The sequence below is a fragment of the Arachis ipaensis genome, chromosome B08, assembly GCF_000816755.2.
Source record: "Arachis ipaensis cultivar K30076 chromosome B08, Araip1.1, whole genome shotgun sequence".
Classification (NCBI taxonomy): Eukaryota; Viridiplantae; Streptophyta; class Magnoliopsida; order Fabales; family Fabaceae; genus Arachis; species Arachis ipaensis.
In genome coordinates, this window is record NC_029792.2 from 53377214 (window position 1) to 53399632 (window position 22419).

Here is a 22419-nt window from a genome sequence, read left to right on the forward strand (position 1 = left end):
TTTGCAATTGTTCTTGTTGGATCTAGGAAGGCATTGAGATCTAGACTTGGTTTTCTAGTCTCTTGGGTTCTGAGATCCGGATTTCCCATTTCTCATTCCCTGTTTACTGTTTTCATGCTCATTTACAATTCTGTTTTTAAGATCCGGTTCGATTCAAGACATCCTTTACTTCTCTGTTTGTTGCAATTTACTTTTCCTTGTTTAATTTCTGCAAATCCAACTCCCAATTCCCTTTACAATTCAAGCCATTTACATTTCTTGTACTTTAAGATTCTGCAATTTACATTTCTTGCGTTCTAAGTTTCTGCCATTTAATTCCTTGCTCTTTAACATTCAGCACTTTAAATTCCAGTTCTCTTTAATTTCATGTAATTCACCCATTTCCTTTACTTTCTATGCAATTTAAATTCTGCAAATCACAGATCTCTCAACCAAATCTTGATTCGCTTGACTAAATCAACCACTAAACTAAAATTGCTCAATCCTTCAATCCCTGTGGGATCGACCTCACTCCCGTGAGTTATTATTACTTGATGCGACCCGGTGCACTTGCCGGTTAGATTTGGGTGTTTTGGAGAAATTTGTTTCTTCCACAAAAATATCCCATCACTTACCGCCAAGCTCGATTGCAAGCTTCGATGACCTCGCCAAGAAGTTCCTAGCTAGATTCTCCATACTGAAGGACAAAACCAAGCACACTCCAAGCTTGCTAGGGATTAAACAAGGAGATCAGGAAAGCCTCCGTAGTTACATGGAAAGATTCAATAAAGTATTCCTTGATATATAGAATCTTCCAACAGTAGCAGCAATTATGGGACTCATCAACGGACTACGGGAAGGACCCTTTAGTCCCTCCATATCCAAAAAACACCTAACATCTCTGAACGAGGTACAAGAACGGGCGGAAAAGTGCATCAATATGGAGGTGAATTCCCGACTAGGAGAAGCCTCAAAGACCGGACTCCCCTACCCACCTCGGGACAAGGATAAAAAGTCCAGGAAAAAGGAAGACCAACCTACTGAGAAACCCAGGAAGTACCACAACTACACCCCTCTTTGGGTGTCCCTTGTAGATATTTACCGAGAGATATGCAACACTGAGAAGATACTGCCCCCTTGCCTGATTAAACACAAGAGAGGAGGAAGTCGGATAGTGTATTGTGAATACCACCGGATCTACGGGCATACTACTGAAAAATGTCATAGAAAAAATGGCACAAGAAGGAAAATTAGATCGGTTCTTAGCCCATAGAGCAGACGAGCCAAAAAAGAGAAGGGACGAAGAGGGTGGACGAGCTGAACGCCCTCTCATACCCCTGAGAGACATATTCACATGATAAATAGAGGATTCGCAGGAGGAGGGATCTCCAAGTCATCCCGCAAAAGACACCTTAAAGAGATATACCATGTCGGAGAAGGGGATAAGTCGTCCGACCTTCCCACCATCACCTTCACTCAAGAAGACGCCACATCATCATACCGGGGCATGATGACCCTGTGGTCATTACCATCATATTTGCTAATGCCAATATACACCGAACATTGGTAGACCAAGGAAGCTCGGCGGATATCCTTTTCAAATCCGCCTTCGACAAGCTCAGCCTACAGGAAAATAAGCTCAGAGCATACCCTAATAGTCTATTCGGGCTCAGAGACACTCCAATCCAACCACTTGGATACATCTCGCTGCACACGACCTTCGGAAAATGAACACGGTCTAAAACGCTAAGTATAGACTACATTGTAGTCGACGTGAGCTCCACCTACATTGCCCTCATAGGTCGGACAATGCTGAATCAGCTCAGCGCAGTAGTCTCCACTCCGCACCTATGCATGAAGTTCCCAACGCCAGAAGGGATCGCCACCATAAAGGGAGACTAAAAACTCGCGCGACGCTGTTACAACAAAAGTCTGAACCTTAAAGGTGACCCCAGAGGAAAAGAAACCAACACTATTGAACTTGGGGGAACTCGAACTCGCGAAGAACTTCGTCCTCAACCAGAAGGCGAGACCGAAGAAGTTTAGATCGGAGATACCTAAGAGAAAATAACAAACATAGGGGCGAACTTAAGAGGAGACTTAAAAGAATTGCTAACAAAGTTCCTAAGGGAGACTTCTGACCTATTCGCTTGGAAGGCCGCAGACATGTCCGGGATCGATCTTGGACTAATGTGCCATAAACTGGAAGTATACCCTGGATCTCGGCCACTACAACAGAAACGCAGGAAGCTCGGCCCGAAAAGATCACAGGCTATAGAGGAACAGGTGCAGGCCTTGTTAGAGGCAGGGTTCATAAGGGAGATAAAGTACCCATTATGGTTGGCCAATGTTGTACTGGTCAAAAAGACAAATGGAAAATGGCGGATGTGCACTGATTACACCGACCTCAACAAAGCCTGCCCAAAAGATCCCTACCCGTCCCGAATATAGATACTCTAGTCGACACTTCATTGGGATACAAGTACCTTTCCTTTATGGACGCTTACTCGGGGTACAACCAAATTCCGATGTATCAGCCTGACCAACAAAAGACCTCGTTCCTAACCCCAAGAATAAACTACTGCTACGTAGTCATGCCCTTTCGACTCAAGAACGCAGGGGCTACATACCAGAGGTTGATGAACAAAGTTTTTGCCAACCATATTGGAAAGCTGATGGAGGTCTACGTGGATGACATGTTGGTAAAGACACAAAGAGAAGAAGCGCTATTACCTGACTTAGCTGAAGTATTCGACACCATAAGAAAGCACGGGATGAGACTAAATCCCACAAAGTACACTATCGCGGTAGAAGCTGATAAAGTCTTGGGCTTCATGCTCACCCAGAGAGGAATTGAAGCAAACCCAGATAAATATCAGGCCATACTCAGCATGAAAAACCCTACCTCTATCATGGAGGTACAGCAGCTCAACAGAAAACTGGCAGCTCTAACTAGATTCTTAGCTGGATCGACCCTGAGATCTCTTTCTTTATATGGAACATTAAGGAAAGGAAAGAGTTTTGAACGGACACCAGAATGTGAGCAAGCCTTCCAAGACTTCAAGACATTTCTAGGACAGCCACCTATCCTAACTTGACCTCAGCAAGGAGAGGAATTGATCCTTTACCTAACCGTGGAAAATTGGGCAATAGCCTCAGCCCTGGTCAGGGAGGATGAGAATGGACAACAGCCCATCTACTTTATACGTAAGGCTTTATAAGGGGCTGAACTAAACTACCAAAAGATAGAAAAGTTTGCCTACGCCCTAATACTCACCACCAGACGACTCCGACCATACTTTCAAGCCCACACCATCACAATACGAACCAACCAACCCATAAAAGGTATCCTACAAAAAACCGATTTAGCTGGAAGAATCCTACAATGGGTGGTGGAGTTATCTGAATTTGACCTTAAGTACGAAGCTCGGACAGCTATCAAGTCGCAATACCTGGCTGACTTCGTCGCAGAGTACACCAACACCCCAGGCACCCCCACTAATTGGAACTTCTATGTTGACGGCTCATCAAATAAAGCTGGAAGTGGCGCAGGTGTCATCCTGGAAAGTGACCAGAAAACTCAACTCGAACTCTCTTTAAGGTTCGAGTTCCCTACCTCAAACAACCAAGCTGAGTATGAGGCCCTATTAGCTGGTTTGAAGCTAGCTAAAGATGTTTGAGCTCAAAAGCTCACCATATTCAGCGATTCACAAATAGTCTCCTAGAAGGGAGCTATCAGGCCAAGGATCCCACCATGAAGAAATACCTAGACAAGACCAGATAACAGCTTAAAAAATTCATAGGATACGAGATCCGACATATACCTCGGGAATAAAATGCCCGAGCTGATGCACTTTCAAAACTAGTAAGCACCAAACCCGAGGGCAATAATAGAAGCCTCATCCAAGAAACACTACAAAATCCGTCAACTTCCAAGGAAGAGAAGGTCCTAACCGTATCAGGCCAAAACCAAGGGTGGATGACTCCCATAATCAGCTACCTCAAATCCGAGACACTCACAGTAGATAAAAAAGAGGCAAAAAGGCTAGTACGAGAAGTATAGTACTACACCATAATACACGACGTCCTATATAGGAGAGGAATCTCTACACCCCTCTTAAAATGTGTCCCGACCTCCGCTACAAGAGAAGTCATAGAAGAAGTTCACAATGGCATGTGCAGCAATCATCTTGGGGCGCGAGCTCTTTCTAAAAAGGTACTCCGAGCTGATTTTTACTGGCCGACCTTACAAAAGAAGCAACAGAATTTGTCAAGACATGCTCTCCAAGTCAAAAGCACGCCAACTTTCATATAGCTCCGCCCGAAGAATTCATCTACGTTACTTCACCCTGGCCATTCGCAAAGTAGGGACTCGACCTCCTCGGACCATTTCCTCAGGGATCAGGGCAAGTTAAGTTCCTCGTTGTAGGAATAGACTATTTTACAAAGTAGATCAAGGTTGAACCTTTAGCCATTGCCACTGCCCAAAGAAGCCGGAAGTTCCTGTACAGAAACATTGTCACAAGGTTTGGGGTCCCATGCTCCATCACCACAGACAATGGCACTCAGTTCACCGACACGGGCTTCAGAAACCTGGTAGCCGATTTGAAAATCAAGCACCAGTTCACCTCTGTAGAATACCCACAAGCCAACGGATAGGCAGAAGCCGCCAATAAAGACATACTGGCCGGACTAAAATGGAGACTACAGGATGCTAAGGGAGCTTGGGCCGAAGAGCTCCCGCAAGTCCTATGGGCATACCAGACAACACCACACTCCACAACCGGGGAATCACCTTTCTGACTTGCTTACGGAATGGAGGAAATGATCCCTGTAGAGATAGAGGAAGGATCCCCTAGAGTGACGCTCTACAATGACAACACCAACTCCCAAGCACAAGAAGAGCTCGACATACTTCCAGAGGTCCGAGAAAGATTCTGGATTAGAGAGGAAGCTCTAAAGCATCGAATGGCTTTAAGATATAATCAAAAGGTAATCCAACAAAGCTTCACCTCCAACGACCTCATCTTAATCCGAAATGATATTGGAGCAGGTCGATCAGGAGAAGGGAAGCTAGCAGCAAACTAGAAAGGACCATACCGAGTTACAGAAGTATAAGGAAAGGGTTACTACAGGGTGGTCGACCTCGAAGGGCGGGAATTACCAAGATCATGGCACACCTGTAACCTAAGAAGGTACTATAGTTATAGAAAGATCTCAGGCCAAGGTGCACTCTTTTTCCTATATAGGTTTTTTAATGAGGCGCCACACCGAGATCTAAAAAACTGCCCGACCTAGAAGGGTAAGCACTCCCATGTACACACTTTTTATTTATTTTTTATTTGATTATTATTTGAATGAAAGCTATCGATTCCCTAAAAATGTTCCTACCAAGACGCATTAATTTACGTTCATAAAATACAAAATTTATCGCCCGATTAAGAGAGGTCGGCAAGGTGAAGCGATATAAGCTCAAGTTAATGCAAGTAGTTATAAAAAGTAACCCAGAAAAAGTGACATGACGAGGTCTAACTAGAAATGGGATTACTAAAAATAACTCAAGAAGGCCCGACAGAGGAGTCGGACCAATGAAAGGATCACTGAAAAGCGACAAAAATATCTCGCAAAGGCCAAAGAAAGGTTAAAAAACCAGGGCCCGAAGTGGTCAGTTAAAAAGGTACAAAGCCCTAAAAGGAATGTTACTTAAAGCAAGAGCACGATCTCAAGATGGAGCTAGAAAGTTGTCCCAACAAACTACAAAGAAAAGGTTCTATGTAAGAACACTACCTATAAAAAGTTGTCGAGAACCGGCTAAAAAGCCCGGACAATGGAGCCATAAAGGTTGATAAACCATTATTTTACGGTTTATAGTGTGTTTAATTGTGTGGTTTTATCAAATCTTTACCCATTTATTCATTAAATTAGCATGTATTTACAATTCCTTCACAAAATTACTCCATGGTTGAAAACTTGCTTACTAGAGACTTTTAATTATGTATTTTAATTCTCCTTTATTCCATTCAATGCCATGATCTGTGTGTTAAGTGTTTCAAGCTTTATAGGGCCTGAATGACTTGGACATTGGAAATGAGGCTTGCAAAAATGGAAGTAACACAAGAAATGGAGGAGATGACCAGCGAGAAGTGACGCGGATGCATGGCTCACGCGACCGCGCAAAATAGAGGAAATTGCAGTGACGCGCTCGCATGCCTGACGCGAACGCATGGATTGGAAACTGCACAAGTGACGCGAATGCGTGGACGACACGCACGTGTGGCAAGGCAAAACGCTGGATGATGCGAACGCCTGGATGACACGATCGCGTGACGTGCGCGATCTGCAAAATCTGCAGAATTCGCTAGGGGTAATTTTGGGCCCTGTTTTGACCCAGTTCTCGGCCCAAAAAAGCAGATTAGAGCCAGGGAACTTGCAGAGACCAAAAACAACATTCATTTCGCATAATTTTAGTTTGAGATCTAATTTTACTCCTCTTCTAGGTTTTCTCTCTACACATTCATAGTTCTTAGGATTTCGATTTTATTGCTTTTTGGATTGGGATATTAAGAAGAGTTATTACCTCCGTCAAGACTTCATCATTCTAGTTTGTTTCCTTACTTGTCACTTACTCTTTCATATCCTTAATTTATTCAGAGTTACTGTTGGATTATTTTTAGAATTTATTAATACAAGAACTATTTTTATTTTAATTGATCTTTTTGATTATTATTTATCATGTCTTTCTTTATTTCCCTTTCTTATTTTGCGAAGTTTGCATTCATAATGAGCGAGTAGTTCCATAACTTGATTGGGAGTTGGTTGAAAGGAGGACCTTGAGTTGGAATGCTCAAGAGTAAAATTATAGTTGGGTTTAGTGTTGGGTCGCCCTCTAGTCACTGACACTAGTCCTTCCCAAGGGAGAGGATTAGAACTTGTGAATAGAAACTGACTTCCAACTTGCTTAACTTTCCTTTATCTTGTAAAAGATAACTGAGCAGGCAACCTTCAATTATCACTTTTATCATGGGAGAACTCCATCAAGGATAGGGTTTCCAACTAATATACTCCCGGTCAAGGTTTTTATTTAATTTACATAAATTCTCTGATTTAATTTCCTGTTTATCAACTCAAACCATTTTAGAGAACATCTGATTAATAAAATAGCACATCTTTCTGCAACTCGTTGGGAGACAACTTGGGATGCATACTCCCAGTATTTTAATTCTAATTTTGTGACAACCGTTCTAAATTGATAAGCAGATTTTTAGTTGGTTAAGAACTATACTTGCAACGTATCTCTTATAATAATTTCTTAACTCGCCAATTTCCGCCACGTCAATTTTTGGCGCCGTTGCCGGGGAGTTACAATAGAGTGCTAAGTTATTGATTGGAATTTATTTATTTGAATTTTATTTTATTTTGCTACTATGAGCTGCATGTTTCTTTCATTAAATGACGCGTTCACTTCCTGATCCAAGCTTGCCAGTATTTGATCCAAAGATTGAAAGAACTATTTCACGTATAAAGCAAGCTCGGCGTCCGTTAGTCCTCCCTGAGGGAGAATCTGAAATGTCACGTAAGGAATAAACAAGCTCTTTTTCTACTGATTCAGTTGATTTACGTGCAGGTGACATGGCAGCACCTAGAAGAGTTACTATCCAGGAGGCTGGAGCCCCTAATTTTACAATGCAACCGTTTCAAGCGCATCACCCAACAGTGGCTACAGATTTTGAAATAAAGACTGCACTGCTCAACTTGATGCCTAAGTTTCATGGCTTACCTGCTCAAGAGCCTATCAGGCACCTTAGGGATTTCCAAGCAGCCTGTTCTACTATCAGGCTTGATGGTGCAGATGAAACTTCTATTCTGTTAAAAGCCTTCCCATTCTCTCTTGAGGGAAAGGCGAGAGAGTGGTACTACACTTAAACCGCAGCAACTGTTTCTGACTGGGATACGCTTAGAAGAGAATTTTTGGAAAAAATTTTTCCAGCTGAAGTTACTGACAAACTGAGGAAAGACATTTCCATGATTGTTCAAGAGGAGTCTGAGACTCTCTATGAATACTGGGAGCGCTTCAACAACCTTCTGGAAGCATGCCCCCACCACATGATTGACAAGATAGTGTTGCTCGGCTACGTCACACAGGGCATGAGGCCCCAAGATAAGACCATATTGGAAAGTGCTAGCAATGGGTCTATGAAAAAGTACAAGACCACTGATGAGGCATGGCAATTGATCAGCGACTTGGCTGAATCTACTAGGAATTATAGGCAGAAATAAGGCCGGTCAAAAGCTGTTGCAGAGGTATCTTCTAGCAAAGAAACTACTGCTCTGACTCAGAGTATATGTGAAATGACCAACTTATTGAAGCAGATGCAGTTGAATCAACAACAAGCGCAACAAAGCCAACAATTAGTCCCACAGAGAGTGTGCGGGATCTGTGCTGATTATAGCCATTATACTGATGAATGTCCACAGCTCTAGCAGGAAGACAACACTGTGGCAGCCACTCATAACTTCTATGACCGCCCCAACCAAGGATACAATCAAGGTGGCAGCTACAACCATGGATGGCAAGACAATTCCAACCAAGGTTGGAGGGATAATTCTAACCAGAGTTGGAGGGACAACAATAACAGAGGAGGCAGAGATAATCAAGGATATCAGAGGTGGAATAATAACGACAACAGGCAGCAGAACCAGAACCAGCCTTACAGAGCACCTCACCTGAGGCAATCCCAAGCAGCACAGCACAACCAACAACAAGTTCCGCAGATCACTCAATCAAATTCCTCTCCGAGTGATGAAGCGCTTCAATCCATTGCACAAGGACAAAGGAACATGGAAAGTTCACTTAATGGCCTAGCATCCGCTATACAAGCTGTCATCTCTCAGCTGGCATCACCCAATACTTCAAATACTCAACCTGCAAGCTCTAGTGGGATTCCCTCTCAACCCTTACCCAATCCAAAGGGTGGCATCAATGCCATCATCCTAAGATCCGGAACCACATTTCAAGAGAAGAATTAGGAGGAGCCAATCCCATCAGAACACGCCTCAGCTGAAGAGGTGGTGGAAGTAAAGGATGCTGAAGAGGAAAAGGACGCACAAGATATGGGTGAAGCAGAAGAAGCTCAACCACAGAAGGAAGCACCAAAGGATGCAGACACTGCAGAAAATGCCCTCCCTATTCCATTTCCACAAATTGCAAGGAAGCCCAGGAAGTAGATGGAACTTGATCCCAAAATGGTAGAAATATTCAAAAAGGTTGAGGTAACTGTTCCCCTTTTTGATGTTATTCAACAGGTACCTAAATACGCAAAGTTTCTAAAAGATTTATGTATACATAAAGACAAAATTAATGAATTAGAAACTATTCCTTTAGGTAGTTCTATATTTGCTTTAATGGGAGGTATACCTGAAAAGTGTAGAGATCCAGGTCCATGCATGGTTAACTGTATTATTGGAGGTGTGATATTTTCTGACTGCATGTGTGATTTAGGAGCATGTGTAAGTATAATGCCTTTGTCTATATATGATACTTTGAGGCTCCCTCCCTTAAAAAGGTCGGCAGCTCGTTTTGTGTTAGTAGATAAAAGCATTATTATAGTGGTTGAAATTGCTGAAGATGTATTAGTGAGCATTAAGGGGCTCACATTTCCATTTGACTTCTATATCCTGGAAATGCCCCCTAATGACTCAGGAAGGCCATCATCAATCCTGCTTGGAAGACCATTCCTGAAGACTTCAAAGTTCAAGCTGGACGCATTTTCTGGAACTTATTCTTTTGAAATAGATGGCAGAATAGTGAAATTCAGTTTACATGGAGCTATGGAGCACCCTCCAGATGATCTTTCTATCTTCCAGTGTGACATCATAGATGAAACTGTGGCTGAAGTTCACCAGGAAAAATTAGAAGAGAAGTACACAGGACAAGGTCCAAGTGTGGGGACACTTTCAGAGGACAATGAGGGCACTTTGCCCTTATTACCAACTCCGGATGACCCAGAGCCTGGCCATGAGCAGAAATTAGAATTAAAGCCCCTCCCTCCATACCTCAAGTATGCTTACCTTGAGGACAAGCAGAAGTTTCCAGTTATCATTGCAAGGGAATTCACTTCCTAACAAGAAGAACAGCTACTCAGTGTGCTGAGGAAACACAAGAAAGCAATTGGATGGAGCCTGGCAGACATAGTAGGCATCAACCCTCAAGTTTGTGAGCACAGAGTATTCCTAGAAGAGGGAAAAAGGCCTGTCCATCAACCTCAAAGAAGATTGAATCCCACCATCTTAGAAGTTGTCAAGAAAGAAGTGACTAGGTTACTTGAAGCAGACATTATTTACCCCATCTCAGATAGCGAATGCGTTAGTCCAGTACAAGTGGTACCCAATAATTCTGGAATCAAAACAGTAAGAAATGAGCATGGAGAGCTTCTAACAACTAGAGTGCAGAATTCATGGAGAGTTTGCATTGACTATAGGCGTCTCAACTAAGCCACTCGCAAGGATCATTACCCCTTGCCATTCATTGATCAGATGCTTGATCGCCTGTCAGGTAAATCCCTTTATTGCTTTCTAGATGGTTATACAGGATATTTTCAAATCCATATAGCTCTTGAAGATCAGGAAAAGACTACTTTTATATGTCCTTTTGGCACTTATGCTTATAAAAGAATGCCCTTTGGCATATGCAATGCACCAGCTACTTTCCAAAGGTGCATGATGAGTCTTTTCTCTGACCTTATTGAGAACTGTATAGAGGTTTTTATGGATGATTTTAGTGTTTATGGTGATTCATTTAGCCTTTGATTGGATAGTTTATCTAGAGTATTAGATAGATGTGTCAGTACAAACCTTGTATTGAATTTTGAAAAATGTCACTTTATGGTAAAACAAGGGATTGTACTAGGACATGTATCTAATACTGGCATTTCTATAGATCCAACAAAGGTGGATTTTATTTCTAGTTTATCTTACCCCTCCTCTGTGAGGGAAGTCCGTTCGTTCCTTGGCCATGCAGGTTTTTACTGGAGATTCATTAAGGAGTTTAGTAAGGTAGCACTACCCTTATACGGACTACTGCAGAAAGATATCGAGTTCGAGTTCAGTAAGGATTGCAAACAAGCGTTTGATAAGCTAAAGATCGCCCTGACTCAAGCTCCAATTGTTAGAGGACCAGACTGGAGCCAGCCATTTGAAATCATGTGCGATGCTTCCAATCATGCAGTAGGAGCAGCACTGGCTCAGCGTGAAGGTAAGGATCCTTTTGTAATTGCTTATGCGTCTAAGACTTTAGACACTGCTCAGTCTAATTACACTACTACTGAGAAAGAGCTTCTTGTTATTGTTTTTGCTCTGGATAAATTCCGAGCCTATTTACTTGGTACTAAAGTAGTAGTGTAGTCAGACCACGCAGCTCTAAAGTATTTATTAGCTAAAAAGGAGTCCAAACCAAGGCTTATACGTTGGATACTGCTACTACAAGATTTTGATTTAGAAATTAAGGATAGGAGTGGTAACCAGAATCTAGTGGCAGACCACTTGAGTCGCCTTGAGCACATTAAGGATACCTCCACTCCTATAAATGACAATTTCCCATTCGACAACTTACAAGCAGTATCTGAAGTAGTCCCTTGGTATGCACCTGTAGCTAATTATCTAGTTAGCCGCACTTTTCCTCCAAATATTATATATGGGATGACCCATATTTATGGAGATGTGGCACTGACCAGGTAATTAGATGGTGTGTGCCTCAATCAGAATCCCAATCCATTTTAGAGGCCTGCCACTCATCTGAGTGTGGAGGACATTTTGGCCCTCAAAGAACAGCTAGAAAAATTTTAGACTGTGGATTCTGGTGGCCTACCCTTTTTAAAGATGCTGCTGAATTTTGTAAATCTTGTTCTCCATGCCAAAGGTTTGGTAATATATCCAAGAGGGATGAGATGCCTCAACAGACTATGCTTTTCTGTGAAATTTTTTATGTTTGGGGCATTGACTTCATGGGTCTATTTCCAAATTCTAATGGTTATTTTTATATATTGTTAGGTGTAGATTACATTTCTAAATAGGTGGAAGCAATTCCTATCCACACTGATGATGCTAACACTGTTGTTTCCTTTGTTAGAAAACACATTATTTGTCGCTTTGGATCACCACGAGCAATCATGAGCGATCAAGGCACCCATTTCTGTAACAGAAGACTAATAGGATTACTGAAGAAGCATGGGATAGTTCATAAAGTGGCAACAGCCTACCATCCTGAGACTAATGGGCAAGCTGAGGTATCTAACAGAGAAATAAAGAGTATATTGTAGAAGATAGTCAAACCTAATAGAAGAGACTGGAGCACCAGGATACAAGATGCACTCTGGGCATACAGAACAGCATACAAGACACCCATTGGGATGAGTCCCTTCCGCTTAGTTTACGGAAAATCCTGTTACCTTCCAGTTGAGGGAGAGCACAAAGCCTTTTGGGCAGTAAAGGAGTGCAATATGGAATTTGAAAAAGCCGGAACTGAGAGAAAGTTGCAACTGCAAGAATTAGAGAGCCTACGCCTAGAAGCTTATGACTCAAGGCTGTACAAGGAAAAGATGAAGACTGTGCATGATAAGCACATCAAGAGGAGAGAGTTCAAACCTGGGGACTTTGTCCTCCTTTACAAATCTAGACTGAGGCTCATGCCAGGCAAGTTGAGATCAAGATGGGAAGGTCCATATAGAGTAGAGAAGGCCGAGCCATACAGAGTTTTTCACCTGAGTCATCCCTCAAGCTCTAAATTCATCAAAGTCAATGGACATCGCTTAAAGCTATATCATGGTGAGAAGGTGATAAAAATCAAGGAGCTAGAGATCTTCCTCTTGGAGGATCCACCCACAGCAGAAGACTGAGCTAGTGGAGCGTCCAACTTAAGGACGTTAAAGCAAAGTGCTGGGTGGGAGACAACCCACCGTGGTATGATCATTTCTTTCTTTTATTTCTTTATTTCCTTTCTCATTAACTCTTCTCAGTACTAGTGCCTATAGTTTACATCTTCATTTGCATATTGCATATAAAAAAAAACAAAATGGGGGCACGCGACGCGATAGTGTTGCCGACGCGCCCGCGTCACAGGTGAGTAAGAAAGAAAAATAAATTGAACAGAAAGTCACGCGGGAGCGTGGCTGGAGGTGTGCCTTTGGCACAATTCACCCCACGCGACCGCGTCACTGACGCATCCGCGTCATGTGGGAATAATAGCTCCCACGCGTCCGCGTCACCCACGCGGATGCGTGACCTGAAAATCGACGTAAGAAAGGGTGCACGGCCGAAAGTTGTGCTGGACTGGTGCTAGGCGCACAAGCCTCACCATGCGAACGTGTACCCCACACGTCCGTGCCGTATTCCAATATTGGCCACCCACGGGATCGCATCCACCACGCGACCGCGTCATCCTGGAATTTGGCAACAATGAGTTTCGAACAGAGAGTTGTGCGAGCGTGAGGCTGCCCTCGCTCCAGTAGCACAAAACGAGTCACGCGTCCGCGTGACCGACGCGACCGCGTCGATTCATATAAGCGCCATCCGCGTGAACGTGTACCCCACGCGTCTGCGTCGCTTGTGCCGCACAGCCTATCCTAATCTGCCAAAATATCTTATCTTTCTCCCCGGCCCCAAATCCTATTTTTTCTTTTACCTCCTTATTTCTTTCTTCCCTTTTTCTTCCTTCTTCCTTTTTTCCCACTTTCTACTTTCTCTCTCTCTCACCACCATTAACAACGTTTTTCTTTTCTTCTCCCTCCTTAATTTTCTATTCTTCTTTTTATTTTTATGTTTTCTTCTTCTTTTCTTTTTCTTTTTACTTGCATTATCCAAGTTTTCTTTTTCTTTCTTTTTCTTTTAATTGGTGTTGGAAATTTATTAGGGTCATTATTATTCCTTATGATTTTCTTGTGGATTGTTATGGACTTGTTTGACAATTATATATTAATTTTTAAGGGTTGCTTGCATGTTCAATTCAATACTTTTAATAGCTTATTCACCATGCATGCTATGTGTTTGTGAAAATGCCTGTATGGCATTGTGCACTATTTTTTGATATCTTTTATCCTACTCCTCTAAAATGCTTGCTTTTCACAAAAACCCTTCTTTTATTTTATTATTTGAATATAATCGATATTACAAACAGGTTATTAGTTTGAAAGGCTTGGTAATCTAACTTGGACATTGAATGCTTGATCTATGCTACTCATGCCTTTGCCTGCATGCTAATAAACACCTTGCATTTACTTGTCCCCATATGCACTTGCTATATTTTTATTGATGATTTTCCACATGTAGTCATGACCATGTGCTTACATCATTCATCTTTTAATGTGCAATGATTACCACCTTCCCCGTTCTCTTCCTTGCTCTTACCCTTGTCATTTTTACATACTTTCTCTTTTCTTTCTTTTAGGATGGCCACCAAGAAAGGTAAGGAGAAAGCTACTCCCAAATCAACAGCAAGGAGAGGAACCAAACGAGCTTTAGTGGCAGAGCCATCTTCAACTGCAGTTAAGCCCTCAACAAAAAGAATTAAGAGGATTATAAAGGTTGATGAAAAAGAGAAAGCCTTCCCAGCAAAGGACACTGCACGATTTACCAATCGCTACTGTGAGCAGATGTTTCCCATACTGGCAGAAAGGAGTTACAACAACGAATACCTTCTTATCCTCCCGACCCGTATTGCTGAATTTGTTGAGCCACAAATTGAACGAATACAATGGGGTTTCCTACAGAGATAGCCACAGTAGGATAATCTTTCCTGGGTAGTCGAGTTCTACTCTAATTTCCACCTGCCAAACCTGCAGTCTGTCTCTGTCCGTCAGAAATAAGTCCCCATTACAGAAGAGGCCATTCAGCGAGCTTTAGATCTCCCCCCTACTCCAGAAGGACTGGACGCATTTCAAGAAGCCTCACTCAAGCGCCAGACATACCAATTTGACTGGGATGCTGTTCTCAGAGTTATCGCACTACCTGGCAGCAGATGGATCTACGGATACCATCGTTCCCGACCTAAGGGAATATCGGCTTCCGCACTTACCTTGGAGGCTCGCGTATGGGCACAGATTATGTCCCATTACGTCTTTCTGAGCACTCACGAGTCCTCCTTCACTGCAGACACGGCCGTTCTACTATGGTGCATCCTCACAGACCAACCTCTAAACCTACCAAGACACATCCGGAATGCCATGCCACGTACAAATTGCGGGTAACTTACCTTTTCCCGCCTTGGTTTCAGATCTCATCTCAGCAACCGGAGTCTCCTATAGAGCTGGAGACGCCAAAGCCATGCTCCCACGGGATGATCAGTACGTCCCTAACGGGAAATATATCAGACCTCCAGCAGCCACTACAAGCCAGCCTACTGAACCGGCTGAAGACATTCCTCCTTCAACACCACAAGCACCTACAACAAATCAACTGCTCCATCAGATACTCAAAAGGTTGGATCGGCAGGAACACAAAGCAAAGCTAAAAGAGCGCCGTAACAAGCGCCGATTCACATACCTCAAGGAGCTACTTAAAGGAAAATACAGAGACTCAGACACCCCGGACTCCACTTCGTTTACCAGCACAGGGAGCCATGACGGTCCCGACTGTGGAGATACTGCTCCCAGCCAACCTTTGTTCCTGACAGATGGCACCGAGGACGGTGCAAAGCCTTAAGTGTGGGGAGGTCGGTCAGTACCTGACTTCCGGAGGTAATTTCTCTTCCCTAACACCAATAAAATAGAATATTTAGTTAGTTCTTCTTTTGTAGAATAGGATAAATTGCATAGTAATAGGTTAGTTGCATGCATGTTCTACTTGATTGAAAAAGATAATAAGTTTCTTTTAAGACCCTATTTTTAGAACAATTTTACTAATTTTAATCAAAACTTTTATGTTAAATTTGCTTGAAGTTGTATTTGGAACATGATTTTTGAGCTAAAGAACACACAACCTGTGAGACTTTGAGCCTAAATACATGGTTACATTATTTAACCATAAATATTTTTTTCTTGTGTGTTTACTTCTCTATGATTGTAATCTATATTTTGTTTCATCCTATATGTCCAATGTTTAATATATTTATATGCTTGCATATGATTGAGGCCATTATTTGTTTAGCTCACTTATCCAAATTAAGCCTACCCCTTAAGTTACCTTTGTTAGCCACTTTGAACCTTTAAATCCCATTTGTTCTTTATTTTACCACATCACTAGCCTTAAGCGGAAAAATAATTATATATCCCAATTGAATCTTTGGTTAGCTTGAGATATAATTGTGTGTTAATTGAGTATGGGAAGATTGTGGGAATAAAAGATAATAAGGGAATGTGTCATGATAATATAATGGGAATTTGGGTACTTACTCATGTGAAACTGTAAAAGAAAAATTAAAAATCTATGTGCATTGATAAGTTGTGTTTATTTAAAAAAAAATTTCAAAAAATATTCAATAAATAAATAAGGGGATAAATTACCCCAATGCTAAGTTAAAATTCAAGGATCAATGCATATATGATCAAATTAAAATAAAAGTTGATACATGAGTAAGGAAGGTGAAAGGGAAATTCTGGGTAGCTAGGTCTGAAATTTAAGTTATATAGAATATATATGTGTGTTAGGTGAAAGCTTGGGTTAATTAAAGATTCAATTTATAAGCTTACTTAGCCATATATGTACCCTTACCCCTTACCTTGGCCCCATTACAACCTTGAAAAGACCTCATGATGTTTGCATTGGTATATTAAATGTTGTTGATTAGTTAGGAGAAGAACAAGAATTAGAAAGCATGATTAGAGAAGGATAGAGTGATTACCCTATACACTAGAGAGACTAGAGTGTACATACATCATCAGTGAGGGTTCAATGCATAAATTCTATGTTCCCTACTTTCATGAGCTACCTTCTTGCATTTTTATCTGTTGTTACTGTATAAGAATTGAATTAGTGGGATTTGATTTGTGATTGTCTTGAAGAGCTTATTTATTTTTGACCAAGTGAACAAGAATCATATAGTTGCATTCACATATATAGGTTGCATTGCATTGCATGAGTTTTACATATTCCTACTCATTCATTTTATCTCCTTCAACTAAGCATGAGGACATGCTAATATCTAAGTGTGGGGAGGTTGATAAACCATTATTTTACGGTTTATATTGTGTTTAATTGTGTGGTTTTATCAAATCTTTACCCACTTATTCATTAAATTAGCATGTATTTACAATTCCTTCCTAAAATTACTCCATGGTTGAAAACTTGCTTCCTAGAGACTTTTAATTATGTATTTTAATTCTCCTTTATTCCATTCGATCCCGTGATCTGTGTGTTAAGTGTTTCAGGCTTTATAGGGCATGAATGACTTTGAGATTGGAAAGGAGGCTTGCAAAAATGGAAGGAACACAACAAATGGAGGAGATGACAAGCGAGAAGTGATGCGGACGCATGGCTCACGCGACCGTGCAAAATAGAGGAAATTGCAGTGATGCGCTCGCATGCCTGACGCGAACGCATGGATTGGAAACTGCACAAGTGACGCGGATGCGTGGACGATGCGCACGCGTGGCAAGGCAAAACGCTGGATGATGCGAACGCCTGGATGACGCGATCGCGTGACGTGCGCGATCTGCAGAATCTACAGAATTTGCTGGGGGCAATTTTGGGCCCTGTTTTGACCCAGTTCTCGGCCCAGAAAAGCATATTAGGGCCAGGGAACATGCAGAGACCAAAAACAACATTCATTCCGCATAATCTTAGTTTGAGATCTGATTTTACTCCTCTTCTAGGTTATCTCTCTACACGTTCATAGTTCTTAGGATTTTGATTTTATTGCTTTTTGGATTGGGATATTAAGAAGAGTTATTACCTCCGTCAAGACTTCATCATTCTAGTTTGTTTCCTTACTTCTCACTTACTCTTTCATATCCTTAATTTATTCAGAGTTATTGTTGGATTAGTTTTAGAATTTATTAATACAACTATTTTTATTTTAATTGATCCTTTTGATTATTATTTATCATGTCTTTCTTTATTTCCCTTTCTTATTTTGCAAAGTTTGCATTCATAATGAGCGAGTAGTTCCATAACTTGATTGGGAATTGGTTGAAAGGAGGACCTTGAGTTGGAATGCTCAAGAGTAAAATTATAGTTGGGTTTAGCGTTGGGTCGCCCTCTAGTCACTGACACTAGTCCTTCCGAATGGAGAGGATTAGAACTTGTGAATAGAAACTGACTTCCAACTTGCTTAACTTTCCTTTATCTGGTAAATGATAACTGAGCAGACAACCTTCAATTATCACTTTTATCTTGGGAGAACTCCATCAAGGATAGGGCTTCCTGTTTATCAACTCAAACCATTTTAGAAAACATCTGATTAATAAAATAGCACATCTTTCTACAACTCGTTAGGAGACGACCTGGGATACATACTCTCAGTATTTTAATTCTAATTTTGTGACAACCCTTCTAAATTGATAAGCGGATTTTTAGTTGGTTAATAACTATACTTGCAACGTATCTCTTATAATAATTTCTTAACTCGCCAATTTCCGCCACGTCAAAGGTCGACGTCAATAAAGCACAATCTAAGAAACAAAAAGTTGTATTACCTTGAAAAAGGCAACGAACCAAGGAGTCCCAAGGTATAGAGGAAACCACAAAGGGACTGATTCACTCGAAAACTCTCTCAACAATTTTCTACCGGCAAGTGCACCGAATTGTTGTCAAGTAAAAACTCACTGTAGAGTGAGGTCAAATCCCACAGGGATTGGTTGGTTCATCAATGTTAATTGGAGAATTGTTCTAGTTGAGCGAAATCAGAATTGAATTGAGATTGCAAAATGTAAATTTGGCGGGAAACGTAAATTGCAAGAAATTAAATGACAAAAATTAAAGTGCGAGAAATTAAATGATCGAAGCTTAAATTGTATGAAATTAAATGGGAATGGGGAGTTAGCATGAAATTAAAGAACAGAATGTAATGAGAATGGGTAAGATCAGAGTAGGGGATTCATTGGGTTTTAGGAGATATTAAACTCTCCGGATCAAATCATTTTCATCTCTTCCTCAATCAATGCATTCATTGACATTGCTTGGAAATCTTAGATGATTAGATCCCAATGTCTTGGCTCACCAATCTCTCTAATCATGAACAATTGCCCAATGTCTTGATTTAATTGCTCATGGGAAGAGTTGAAGTTCGGTCACTGATTATACCACACAAATTCATAGATCAAAGTATTGGTAGGATTAAATGTCACAATATCCATCCAACCCCCAATCTAATCCAATGTAAGAAAGCAATTCTAGCATGAATTCTTGATCCCTCTCTCAAAGATCCAAAGAATTCCAATTATGGATAGCTTCTCTGTTAAGACAACTATCCAATTGAATTATGATCGAAAGCTTTCTAACAAAAATCAAGAGAAAAGAAATAAGAAGAAGATGAAAACTACTATTGATCCATTGAATTACAATAGAGCTCCCTAATCCAATGAAAGAGGTTTAGTTGTTCCTAGCTCAATTCAAATTACAAAGAAAGAAAAATACAGAAGAAAAGTGCAGAAAAATGAAATCAGGGAATTGAACTCCCTGAGCCCCCGCTCAGGGCCTCCCAAAGCTCCTTTCAATCTTCAACAATTCTTCTATTTATATCCCTCTTCCCATCTTCAATTGGATCTTCAAGTACTTAGATGTGGGTCTTGGCCTTGATTGTGGATTGGCTCCTAATGCAGCTGAGAAGAGAGAGGTGTCAATTGTGCAATTCAGATATCAACGTTTAAGTCCACGTTTTTTGGCAAACATTGAGTCAAACGTCCCTTTGGAAAAATGGGTTTTGGTTGCTATCATTGGCGTTTGACTCAATGTTCAAGTGCCAACATTCTTCTACCCACGCGTACGCGTGCTTTGCGCATTTGCGCATTTGGGTCCAAAATACGCATCCACGCGTGCGCGTAAGCTACGCGTGCGCGTGGATGCGAAAATTTCCAATTCCAGATTTTGCCTTCTCCTCGTGCACATTGGCCTTAGCATTGGACTACAAACACTCCATCCAACGTTGGCACATCCACACATGCACGTCACGTACGCATGGATTATCTTTTTTTCAATTTCCAGCAAGCAAAACATTAGGGGAAATTGCACATCAAGCCGTTAGTTTGTCCTCTTGTCAATGTTGCCAATTTCATGCCCACTATAGTGTATTATATATGGTGGCAAAGCTCTGAATGTCATCTTTCTAAACCAATTGGAATTACCTCAATTAGACATCTACAACTCAAGTTATGCTCCTTTGAAGGTGACAGGGTCGCTGGCGTCGGTGTGCAATGTTGGAGGCAACATTGGCAAACCAACGTGGTCAAAAATGCTAGATTCTAGAGCCCAAATGCATTGTCTACTGATGAGGTAAAAACGATTCCACACAAACTCACCGGCAAGTATACTGGGTCGCATCAAGTAGTAATAACTCACAAGAGTGAGGTCGATCCCACAGGGATTGATGGATTGAGAAACTTTAGTATGGTGATGAATTTAGTTAAGCGAATATTTGATGACTTGGGTTAAAATTCGATTAATAAAAGAGCAATTGCAAGGAAACTAAAGTGCAGAATAGGAAATTGCAGAATCTTGAATTACAGAAAGTGTAAATTGCAGAAACTTAAAGTGCAAGAAATTAAAAGAGCTGAAACTTAAATTGCAAGAAAAGTAAATGACTGAAACTTAAAGTGTAAGGAATTTAAATTGCTGAATTTAAATTGCAGAGGAAAATTAAATTGCATGAAGAATAAAAGGATTTGGGTAATGGGAATCAAAAGAGAACTGGAAAATGTAAAATGCAATAAACTAAAGGACTCTCAGATGACAGAATTCTAATCAGAAACAGAAAAGTAAAATTTCAGAAGAATTGAAGAAGAATAAATCCTAAAATGGAAATTGACAAGTGCAACAAAACAGAAAGAAGCTTCAGATCTCAATTGCTCTCTTAACAAAACAGAAAAGAATTTGCAGAAGAAGGTAAAACAAGGAAGTAAACTATGATCAGATCTTCAATTCATAAAACTATCAAAGGCAAAATGAAAGAGAACTTCCAAGATGAAGAAATTCAGAAGAATTCTTGAATCTGAAGTCAAAATCCAAAACAGAAAAGTGAAGGTTGCAGAAGAGAGAAAGTGAAACAGAAAAGAAAACTCATATCTGATTTCAATTCTAAAATTCTAAAATAAAAACTAAAAGAGAACCCCCTAATGAAATCAAACTCCTAGCTATTTATACACTTTCTAATTATGACTTCCAGTACTTGGAGTGGGCTTTCTGGCCTTGCATGAAGTGGATCAAAATGTCACTTGGTTGTAGCTCCCAGTGGAATGTTGCGTTCTCAAAGTGAGCGCAGCGTTCATTTTCCATGCGTGCGCGTCCCTGACGCGTGCGCGTCCTTTTGTGCATTTCGCCCATCCACGTGTACGCGTCATGTATGCATACGCGTCCTATCAGTCTTCAGCTCCAAATACGCTTGCGCGCCATGATCACGCATACGCGCCTTCAGCAGCGTTAACTTAGTGAGCGCTACGTTGGGTTAGTGAGCGCTGCCCACGCGTGCGCGTCCTCTGCGCGTGCGCGTGGGTGGCTAAATCTCCAATTCATGCTTTAGCGCCAGCCACGCATGAGCGTGCTTTGTCCAGGTGCTCCATCGACGCGTGCGCATCATGCACGCGTGCGCGTGGATTGCAGAACTTTGCCTCCAAATTTCAATCGGCCGAAAATGCTGAGTAATTTAACGTAGCGCTCTCTTTGAAAACGAGCGCCAAACACACCCATGCGTACACGTCATGCCCGCATACGCGTGGATCTTTAAGTTTTGTTGCCTGAAGCGTAAGTGTCCCGTACGCGTGGGCGTCGCTACTAAGCGTGGCGCTCTTTATTTGAACGCAACATTATACTGCAGTGCTTCTCCTTTTCTTCATTTTCTCTCCTAAAATCAACCAAACAAGCAATCAAAGTCCTACCAAAATCACAAGAATTTGCATCATTCATAATAATCACTTAATTCTTGTATAAATCACATGATTTTGTATAAAATACATGATGTTTGATTGAATCAAATTAATCATGAAATTCCCTTCCAACCACTTACTTATTGTGCAAGAAAGTGTATAAAACCTAATGAAACAAATGAAAAATGCTTGTGAAACTAGCATAAGATGACTTGTCATCATAACACCAGACTTAAATCTTGCTTGTCTCCAAACAAGCACTAAAACATGAGAAGAAATGAAATGAAACAGAGAGGCATATATGTCCTTGTTTAGTAGATAATTGAAATTGTTTCATGGGGTTTTATGCAGACAAAATGCAGCCCAATTATTATCAGCTTTCAAATGTGAAATGTCTCTTTGAGGATTAGCTAGAGTTGCTGCTATAATGCCTTATTCT

The 22419-nt window shown here is 41.2% G+C and overlaps 1 long non-coding RNA gene across 1 annotated transcript in view; it reads right to left on the reverse strand.

The window, feature by feature from the left end:
* Positions 1–22061, reverse strand: part of LOC110265906 — a 27016-nt gene extending 4955 nt beyond the window's left edge. The window contains exons 1-2 of the long non-coding RNA XR_002352453.1: positions 22050–22061; positions 15044–15051 (exon numbers count right to left, since the gene is read on the reverse strand). This is a non-coding gene — a long non-coding RNA (uncharacterized LOC110265906). The remainder of the gene's footprint in view (positions 1–15043; positions 15052–22049) is intronic.